The 11,415-nt window shown below is 36.2% G+C and overlaps 1 protein-coding gene across 1 annotated transcript in view; it reads right to left on the reverse strand.

Annotated features, from left to right (window-relative positions):
• TENM4 (teneurin transmembrane protein 4) overlaps positions 1–10,520 on the reverse strand; it is a 3,002,963-nt gene extending 2,992,443 nt beyond the window's left edge. The window contains exon 1 of the mRNA XM_063608694.1: positions 9,925–10,520. The gene's annotated coding sequence lies outside the window, so the exon portion shown is untranslated. The remainder of the gene's footprint in view (positions 1–9,924) is intronic.
• Between the last annotated feature and the right edge of the window lie 895 nt (positions 10,521–11,415).

Below are 11,415 nucleotides of genomic sequence, written 5' to 3' on the forward strand. Positions count from 1 at the left end.
TAAATGCTTCATAAAATGCCGCTATGACTCTTACTGTACAACTTGCCTGCTTAAGCAAGGTAAGACCTGGGGACACCTGAAGTTAGCCATGCCCCTAGCTATGCTAGAGAGTCAGTCCTTACCTGCATTTCTGCCTGGTGTGTTCTAGGCTAGGCCCCACACCTAGTACACAATTAAAATCCCTTACTTACCAAGGTTTTCACCAAAAATAAAAGTCACTAAAAGTTAACATTGTAACATGCAACTAAGATTATTAAAGAAACAGTTTTACATGTAAGGTGTGTAAGGAAAGTAGAATATACTTTTGGTAAAAGATTATAAGAAGGCATGAGAATGTAATTTTTTTTGTCTAAAGGGTTAAAAAATTGTTTTAAGTTAAATAGACTAAAGCTAAAGGTTTAAACAGTTGTGGGAGGTTTGTAAAAAGTCAATTGTAAAATAAATTCTATATGTGGACATTGGCTAAATTTAAAGGGGTATTATTCAGTTTTTCCATAAATTAAACATTAGAATTAAAGCACAACAGGTGTCTCTTAAAGCACTAATCTGCTCTTTCACACGCAAAAAAAGTAAAGGGCTATTTAAAGCTTATAAGAATCTTACCTTATGGTTAAACATTAAAATTGGGTAAATATGTCTATAAGGTTTTATTAAAAATTGGGTCTAACATTAGTAACACATTAATGTAAAGGTAAAATGTGGCTTATTTGGTATAAAAACCATACTGGAAGCATTATAAAATGTGAAATGGTATTGTGCTTTCTTTGGGCTATATTTATGTAAATGCGTTATTGTTATATGTTCCAAAGTTATGGGCAACTCCTATAATTCTATGTAACTTAGTGTATGTTATTAGTAATTATGATTGTTAGGTAAAATTTTGTGTGCCACATAAGTAACCAAATTTCCTTATCAATTGTGGCTTTAGTAGTGGCTCTCCTAAAACTTTTTATCATCCACAGACAATTGTTTTCTTGTTTTAATCCTCTTTAGAAGGTGGTTTAAAATCAATTATAGAACTCTAACAGGTGTTCTTAAATGCAAATTTTCTGATAACTTTGGAAATTGTGACATCAGAATAGAGGAAAAAAACTTTCAAAACTCTCATAAAGAACTGAAATGTTCAAAACTATCAAACAAAAGTTAACCTGCATGGACTAAACTGAAAAAGTCTAGTCTTTTTACTTGCTTAAAACGTTTCTAATCCTTTGTTTTATTTTTCAGAGTCAAGAAAACTTTTCTTTCGAGCTATTTACGGCTTTTAAAAGTTAAATGTACTCTTATGAACAAAATTTAGAGCATATTTATTTCTCTCTACCTGATTTCTCCAGAATTTGGAAACTAGTTGTGAGTATTCTTAACTTACAGCAAAATAGTTATTTGATTAAGTGCAATAAGAATCTGTTTTGTTTTTGTTTTTGTTTTTGTAACAGTACACAATTGGAGAAATTGGTTATTTTACCAAGGCTTTGACTGGAATGTTGTGCTTTCCTCTGAGGAATCAAACTTGACTTGTAGAGCCACAAAAAGCCCTTAGGGGAACTGGTCTTCTATCTTGCCTACAACAGTCCTTGTTCAGGGTTTCTGATCTGTGGTAAGTAAAGAATGTCACTTTCTAACAGGTTCAGAAGCTGCAAGTTCTGGGACCTCAAGAGGAAAGAACTTTACCCAACTCATAAGTATTTAAGGGTACAAACCCATGGCTGGACTTGGCTTTAAAAAAGTTGTATCTAAAATTCCCTCTATGGAACAGAGTTCTGGGAAAGCCAATTTAAAAAGAGCCTATATGAAAAATAGTCATTCTTGTTGCATTTTATACAAATAGTCCAAGTATAATAAAGCAAATCAGTCTTACCATTATTTGTCTTTAGTAAAAATGGGAAACTGGAAAAAGAAATATTATGTTTCAAGAACTATGGTACACTTGTTAATAAATTCTAGGCTCATCAGTGGTTTTAAGTTTGTTTCTGCAATTTAGCCTAACTCCACTTATTCCTGTGAATCAACCAGTGATCTCTGACTGCTGCTCAGAACAAGAGGGATGGGTAATATAAATATCTAAATCACTAATCTAATTCTAGGCACATTACAATCAGCTAACAACCCCATATCAGCTTAGTTCCAAGAGTTACTCATTTCATGAAAAGCTTTCTAATTTAGTCTACTTGGAATAACTTTACCTATTTTGCTTTACTCTTGTGGAATATATTGTTGTTATACTCTTTGTGTAGGAATACAGGGCAAGCTTACTGAGTGTTTTCTTAAATTATACACTTATTCATCTTCCAAATATCATCTTTTGACAAAACTCAAGAGTTATAAATGGACCTTACCATACTATTGCTTTCTGACTGAGCCCCTCTCTACCCTGAATGCAAAAGACCCTCATAGTTAGAGATATCATCACCCCTATTCAGCCTGAAGAAGTTAAAAAAGATGGATCTTCATCCCTCTGCAACCCTTAGAATTAAGGGTTCTCTTATAAAAGGGAGGGGAGAAATATCAGTGGCGTTGGAATCAAAGCAACTCCATCTCAAATAGGAGCTGGGTAAAATTAGGCAGAAACCTACTGGGCTGCATTCCCAGAGAATTAAGGAATTATAAGTCACAGGATGTGACAGGAGGGCAGCACAAAATACAGGTCATAAAGACCTTGCTGATAAAACAGATTTCAGTAAAGGAGTCAGCCAAACCCCACCAAAACCAAAATGGCGACAAGAGTGACCACTGGTGGTCATCGCTGCTGGACTCCCATCAGTGCCATGACAGTTTACAAATGCCATGGCAACTTTAGGAGGTTACCCTGTATGGTCTAAAAAGGGGCGGCATGAATAACCTACCTCTTGTTTAGCATATTGTCAGGAATTAACCATAAAAATGGGCAACCAGCAGCCCTCAGAGCTGTTCTATGAAATAGCCATTCTTTTATTCCTTTATTTTCTTAATAAACTTGCTTTCACTTTGCACTGTGGACTTGCCCTCAATTCCTTCTTGCGCGAGATCCAAAAACCCTCTCTTGGGGTCTGGATAGGGACCTCTTTCCTGTAACAATTGTAGCTGGGTATGTGAAAAGATAATATATAAAAAGTATGCCAATCAAATCTTTATTGCTATAGAATGTAAGATTTCATCTAAATAAAAGAAAACCTTTTGAGTTGTTCTAAATGGCACATTATTTAGAATGATTAAACACTATCCAATTAACTGAGTATTCAGTAAGACAATTTATAATCACTTCAAGAATGCTTTATTTTGTAATATTGTATAGAGAAAAAGAGTGGAATAGTTTTCCAAATTATTGCTTCTATTTAAATAATCATGATGATAGTAATAAATATCATTATAAAAGCAAATGCATAAATCAATTCATAAATTAACATTACTTTGCAAAATGAGCCTAGAAAACAGAAGAGTTCATATTGCTACCCCTGCCCATTCACAGCTTCAATCGACACATTACTAGGCAGATATGCTTTCTTCAAAGCTAGAAATAAACTTAGAAATATGTCTTTCTGAAAAGTGTGCAGGCTGTCCCTGAAGGAATATACTTGAAGCCAGCAGCACTGAGATGTCCTCAGTCACCGTAGCAAATGAGGAAGGTCCAAAAATATTCTGCTCCTTAAACAGGTTGATTTTTTTTAACCATGTGTGATTTATGCAGAGAATCTGTAAAACATTCCAGTTCATCAAAAGTCTAATTTGCATACATTTAAAGGACACTGTGGAAAATAATTAACTACTGAATGCATCACAATTGAGAGTGAATGTTGACTGAGAATTTTTAGAGCCTTAAATGAAAAATGAGGAGGTTAAATAAGTATACTGAATTGGTAGGGGGAACAAAAAGAAAAAAAAAGAGAAAAGGGGAGGGAAGAGAGGGGAGGAGGAAAAGAGACGAGCCGGGAGAAGTTGCTTTTCTTGCAATGCTTCGTATCCTAAACTCATGCGAAATAAAGAACTTTTTATTCCTTTCCCCTCTATTCTTTATGACTGAATAATTTTCTTGCTTTCTGGCTGTCAACTTGTAGTGTATTAAAATGATTACATATCTGTGTGCATGTAGCAAACCCATCTCACCAAGTTGTAGCTTACAGACTTGCAAGGAAGGAGACATCGGCTTGTGAAAGTCAAGCTAAATTCCAAGTCGTGATTGTACTTCCCATCACTGACATATATAAGTAAAATCTCAATTAAAAATACATAGACATTTTAATAATTTTGAAGAGCATCTACTATTTTAGTGGTAATTTTCTAAATGTTTGTATATTCAAGGATATTACCTGATATATTAAAATTTATTTTATTATTTTCTTTACCTTTCCTCACAATGACATGGGAGCTGGCTCTTGAATAACCAGTAGAACAGTTTTATTATACCTGATTCTACTCTAATGACAACAAACAGAACAAGACATTTGAGCTTATTGTCACTATTTAAATCTCAAACAAGTGGAATATAACATAATAGTTTCCTGAGGTTAAATCAGGAATTATTATTATTTATTTAATTATTTGTTTGTTTATGTTTTCAGAGACCAGATCTTGCTTTCTCACCCAGGCTGGAGTGCAGTGGCACGATCATAGCTCACTGCAACCTCAAACCCCTGGGCACAGTGATCCTTCCTGCCAGTCTGCTGACTAGCTAGGACTATATGCCTGTGACACCACTCCTGGCTAATTATATTTATTTTTATTTTTTTTGTAGAATGGGAGGGTCTTACTATGTTGCCAAGCTGGTCTCAAACACCTGGCCTCAAGTGATGCTCTTGCCTGGGACTCCCAAAGTGCTGGGATTACAGACACGAACCACCACACCCAGTCTAGAAATTATTAATTTCTGTTTGTATTCTTACTTCAAGCTACAGATAGCTTATATGTGAACAATAATTTCAAAACAAAAACTTTCTGCTATTTTTTTAAAGAATGCACAGTGAATTACCAGTTTACACAGGGTGATCGCCCAAATACATAAATTTGAAGTTGAAGGACAACATGGATAAGATGAGGCTATCTAGAGAAAGAACTAATTTAAGACTTAGAGAGTGAAACTGCACATGTGATTCGAGCCAGTATTTTCTCTACTGTCATTAGTTAATAGGTGAATTAAGGAATTAATGAAATATCTGCCATTTAACATCTCAACTTTGTCTTTTTTTTTTTTTCTTTAGAGGCAGAGTCTCACTCTGTCACCCAGGCTGGAATGCAGTTGCGTGATCTCAGCTCACTGCAACCTCTGCCTTCCAGGTTCCAGCGATTCTCCTGCCTCAGCCTCCTGAGTAGCTGGGGTTATAGGCGCCTGCCACTGAGTCCAGCTAAGTTTTTTTTTATTATTCTTATTTATTTATTTTTATTTTTTAAGTAGATATGGGGTTTCACCACATTGGCCAGGCTGGTCTCAAACTCCTGACCTCAGGTGATCGGCCTGCCTCGGGCTCCCAAAGTGCTGGGATTACAGGCTTGAGCCACCACACTCAGCCTTGTCTTTCTATTTGATCCATGTAAAATTCAGTTAAAACCAATTCTGGTTTAATGGGATCTACCCCATCTGCACCTAAGTCTTCTAAACTGGAAAAAAAAAAAAAAAAAGACATCAGAAATAATGGTGTCCTTTATTTGCACAGTACTTTTACACTTACTATATATATTTAGAGAACTCCAGTTCCCAAAGACCGTTAACATCTGTACTTCCAAAGAGTTGTTTTCAGCCAAGAGACATGCCTCCTATATGAATGTCAGTTCTGACTCCCCACACAGAAAGATAGGTATAAGGAAAGATAATAAGGAAGGTAAGACAAGGGCTACTGTAGCCTTGGTAATTGGTTAGCTAGATTAGAGTCTTAAAAATATATAGGAAATGATGCCTAATATCTATATTTTGATTTAGAACAAAGGCATACACCCACATATAATTGTATAATTTTATTTTGTTTTATTCTTTTTGTATGTTTTTTCAAGTATGAATATGCAAATACAGTAAACTATTTTTATATTTAAGCTATTCAAACTGCAGTATTAATACCTAGTGGAAAACATGTAATTTCATTGCTTTCTTTTTGAAATGTTTTCTTCAGTGAAGTATCTTGATACTTTAATATGTATAAAAATGTGTACGAATATTTATTATTAAATACATAGCAACATAAATGTGTTCCTCACAATGTGTACACACAAGAAACAAAAGAGGTGAAAGAGAGAGATCATATCAAATTAGAAAATGAAGCATAGAGTGAAGGAATTTGTACTTGTAACCTAACAATTGATTTGAAAAACAAAAAAAAAAACCATTAAAGTACATTTTAATAAAATCAAACACCCCTTCGCAATGTAACAGAAAATTAGCAATGTCCTTCCTTGCTGTTAACTTGGAAGGCTGTTAAGAATGTAAGAATTACTCTTCTTTACCACCAGGTGGCTCACTTTCTATACCTATGCCTGATCAGAGATGCCACTGTGGCCCCCGAGACTGGAGATAATAAAATTCCCACTAGAGGGTGTTGAAAGAAGAAAAGTAATTCTTTCAGAGCAAACCTGAAGTCCTGAACAAGGAAATACCTGAGCTACAGCTAAGATTTCCTCAGCAGCCTGGGAGACAGAGCGAGATCCTGTCTAAATGAAAAAAAGAGAACTATCCTACAGAGACAGAATAAATGAGGTGGTTTTAGACTAGGGACATTTAAAACCAGATGGAGACTTGTCTAATAACCATTCTGTGTCCAAGTCCAAATGGTTTCACAGACTTCTCAAATGCATTCATAATGTGAGACAGGTATATGCGGAGTGGAGCGGGGGTGGGGCGGGGGGAGGTACTGAGAGAGAGAGAAAAGAAAGCAACCTTGAAATAAAACAATAATTCACATTATATAATTTTGATTGAGTTTGGAATTAGAATGGAAAAAAATAAGGAAAAGGGAAAAAAATAAGCCAACAAAGTTGAAAAATGTAATATGGAAAGGAAATTCGCTTTTCTAGATTAGCAAGATTGCTCTTAGCAATGAACCCCTTCCCTAAACTGCATTTTACTAGAGAAAATATAATAGGCCAGTAGCCATAGAAGCTTGTAACATTATCCAATGTATTGCTATAAAAAGCCTTACCATCTGGATCCTAATTCTCCTCAATATTTAAAGTGCAGAGCATTTTCTTCTCTTCACCCTAATTTACAGCTATCACTCAACGCAGCCCTGAAGGGTGCATGCAAAATGTGCCATTGTTAGAGCTAGTATATAATCCAAGGTAATTTGGTGAAAATTACCTTAAGAGTATAACTACATGGTTTCCTTAGTATTCGGCACCTGTTTGCATTTCACAAAAGCTTATAGATTTTCTTCTTTTTTTTTTCTTCCCTTTCTTTTGTGTTGGTCAGCATTGGTTTGCAACGTCACCATGCACATGTAGAAATGCCTGTGGACGGCACCATCAATCCTACCCCATAGATTGGTAAGAACTGAAAGGTATGTGACCCAACAGCACTGAACATTGTTGAGAACCCACTTCTTTGGCTTAATCCATAGTATTTATTCATTAACTTTATTTTAATAAAATTCTCAAAACACCAATTCACCAAGATGCCCAGGAATGGTTATCAGATATAGTAGGAACAAAATTGTGTAAAAACTAAGAAGGCTGGTGACTAGGAGCCAGAACAATGACAGAACAGTCATGACCTCTGGTTGTAAGCGAAATGAAATTGATTCCCTCTCAGAAAAGACAGCTTTGAATAGTGATCTATAATGTGCAAGTAATTGGCTAACTCTTTAACCTACCTCATAAATCTGTTCACCTGGGGAGAAAGGTGAGTGAGGAAGACCAAGAAGGAGAAAGCTCACCCAACAACTTAATTAAATTACATTTCACTTCCACAGCAGGCCTGGTTAAGATTACATCTTTGGATCTTTTAGGTTGCTGGCTGAGTTGGACATCTTTGGCAAAACATAAACAAAAAGAGAGTATCTTCTCTCTCTCCAAGATTCCACTCCAAGTGCACACCATCCACCCAACATGAAAAAAAGAATTTTGTCCTCTATCTCCTTCACTCCTTCTGATCTCTCTATTTTACTAAGAGCGATATCAACTGAGCCATCAGCTACCACATCACCATGGAGAGAGTAATATAAGCAGGTCTATTGCAAGTTTGACTACGAATTAAAGCGTGAAGTAACAAAAAGTAAAGTTGTGCTTTCTTTGTGTGTTTGTTGTTGTGTAGCAGACTAGAGAATCTATTTTCTCAAATTACATGAATATCCAATGTAGAAACTACAAATACTATGGGAGCTAAAGGCAATACCAGATAATATACATTAAATATTTGTTAAAGAGTGAAAGTCCCTATTGGATGCTGCAGAGGGATCACTTGCATTAAACATTAATGACAGTGAAGAAGGTAACCGTTCTTTCTTTCTACTACCCTCCAAAGAGACAGCAGACAACCTGTGTACATGGTCTTTTTGCTCAAAGGGTAGGTCCCTAGAGTTATCAAAGAAAGTACTTGGATGTTTGAGCTTGAAAATTCCTGACCCCAGGGGATAACTTGTCCTTTAAGCATAAATCTAGATCTGCCCCAAAGTTGTGTGTCACGCTCCTCCATCAGAACTGAGGTCATCCCCATCAAGACACCATGCCGTAGCTTGGAGGCTCTTCCCAGAAGAGTAATGAAAAGAGACTAATGTTTTTAAAAGTGTGTTACACATACAAAGTGATGCTTGTAAAAACAATCACAAAAACTGTGTCTTCTGATTCTCTGCTTACCACAAACTTCACTATTGGTGCTAAATTCTGTGATAACCCAGAGGCACCATGAGCCTGACTTGTGTTTGGGACTCATCTTCTAAAGAGCATTTTCTTTATGATCATTTCAAATCAATTGGCTAAATTATGCTTATCAGTCTCTCATAAAACTCCTCATGAAATTATGTCTATGAAACAATTAAAATGAATATTAAAGGGTGAAGATATTAACAAGTTGTTGAAATTTTTCTTTATTAACTATTTTACTCTGAAATTGGCTAAGAAAATATGTACAGTCAAGGAATATTAGGGGTGATAATTTATACAGATTAATATCACTTAAACAAGGAGACTCAAATCAATAAGATACAGTTTTGTTTGGAGTTTTATAAATACAGATCTGTTAACTAAGAAACCTCTAAATTCACAACTAGATTCTAGCTTATTTTAGCAGAAGAAATCCTCTCCAGTTAATTATTTCTATGTCAATTAATCACTTTAGCCACCTCGCCACAACAGAGTGAGTTATAGCAAACAAACACTTCCCCTCTTCAAATCCACATCATCCGTATATGTATAAGAGCTCAAAAAGATGAAAAGACATTTGATTCCTAGGTTTCCTTGACAAATACAGCAATTTGCATGAATATTAAACTTCTGTGATTCAGCAACTTTCACTCGTGTCTATATCACTGAATGTTAAATGCCAAAGAAGAGTTTGAATCCATAGCTCCCACCACTTGGCTTTTATTTTACAAGACTGAGGTATGTTCTTCCCAGCAGAAGAAGAGCATTTAAAGGTCTTTAAATTACACATGCTGAGTTGCATAACAATTGTCAACTAACTGCAAAGGTTAGAAGCGCACGCTTATGCTAAATGTGAAGTTGCCTATGAATCACAAAATGAGGCTGTCTCATTATCTACAGAATATTTCTAAGGGTTGGGAGAGAGAAGTAGAGTTACCGTCTGCACTAAAACTTTAATCAGAAGAATCCTGCTAAACTATCAAACCCTTACTGTTCTGCTTCTTTAGCAAAAAAAAAAAAAAAAAAAAAAAAAAGACTTTCTCAGTAAAAGTAAATGCTATGATTGAGAAGGTTTTCCCATACCTAAAACAAGAAATGGCAAGAGCCTACCTGAAAGTGGATTGTGAGGTAGCTGGCACATTAGAAAAGAAAGCGACTAGGAAGCAGTCTTACCTTCAGTGTGGAGCAACCTCCTCCCGAGGCAGGCTGGCTTTTGGAAGAGTGTGCCCTCTTGCCAGGGCTGGCGAAGCAGCTGGGAAGAAGTGGCTGTCTGCCACTAGCTGTGACAGCTGCGTGTTGCCGGGTCCCTCAGATACTGGACTCTAGCGCTCCTCCAACAAATCAGGCAGTGGCCGCTTGTACCTCAGCAGAGGAAGCTGGGACTGCAGTTGCTAACGCTGCCTCACTTGAGGGGAAAACACTGGTGTGTGTGTGTGTGTGTGTGTGTGTGTGTGTGTGTGTGTGTGTGTGTGCCGCGCGTACACTAACTGCCAGCTCTAGGCTGTGCCGATGTGTTCTGCATACTCAAAATGCTCCTGCCAGGAGGAGTCTCCTCCACACAGACCCCAGCCTCCCCGCTGAGGAATCACAGTCCACTGACCTTGCTGCTGGGGAATCTGGCTGAACGGGGCTCTCTCATCAATAGATTCAACAATTAATCAAATAAAAGAGATTGGATCAGCATCAGATAGAGACAAGTGCTTCCCCCATGGGTACCGAAATTTTTTTTCAAATATATCTCTATTCAACATTTTATATTTAGAATTGATTTTTTCTTTTCTTTAAGCCATGATGTCTTGAACACAAAGTCTAATTGATGAGCCCCTAAGTTAAAACTTTTCAAGTTGTTTTCCCAGGCAGGATGGAATCTTACCTAGAAGCCAGTTCAAAACATTTATTCCAGAGACCTGTCAGACGCAGACTTGAACTCATAACAATCAAATTATGATGAGTTAGGCTAATGAACTACTTCTAAAACCAGGGATTTCATGTCACCATACATAGCAGAAATGTTTGGGACCAGAGATAAAATCTATGTTTGAATCCAATCTCAGTTTTCTTTAACATTAATCCAATGAAAATTATGAGAAAATCCCTGTGCTGAGTGATGTGCTAATAATTCTATGAATTTCTTTATAAGACACACTACCATTATTAAGTGCATAATCTTGAGTCAGTCATTTAAATTTATTGATCTTTAACTTTTTCATCAGTAAAATTGTAGGCATTTCTATGATGAGCCATTTAGTTAAAAGTACACATGAAAATGATTTGTAAACTATAAAGGGTTAACTGTATATTACAGATGTTTTTTAAATTGCCATAAAGAATGTGCAAGACTCTATGAGACATAAATGAAGCTCCTTACGGTCTATACACTAAATGATATTAGAAAGTTTCATTGCTGAGCTCTCAGTTAATACCTGTGATTTCAAAGTCTAGAGCTGACCCATCTGAAAAGCCAGAAGAGAACTTACGCACCCACTTATCATGTTCGTTCTCTTAAAAAAAAAAAAAAAAAAAAGAAAGGAAAAAGAATCCTGGAAAACTAAGTTGAAATTTTCTTCTCTCAAATTAGGGTTGCAATATTATACCAAACTCAAATCCCAGAAATACAATGTACTGGGAAAGAGCAGAAATGGGAATCAAGACACTTGGTGTCAA

The sequence above is a fragment of the Pan paniscus genome, chromosome 9 (assembly GCF_029289425.2).
Source record: "Pan paniscus chromosome 9, NHGRI_mPanPan1-v2.0_pri, whole genome shotgun sequence".
Classification (NCBI taxonomy): domain Eukaryota; kingdom Metazoa; phylum Chordata; class Mammalia; order Primates; family Hominidae; genus Pan; species Pan paniscus.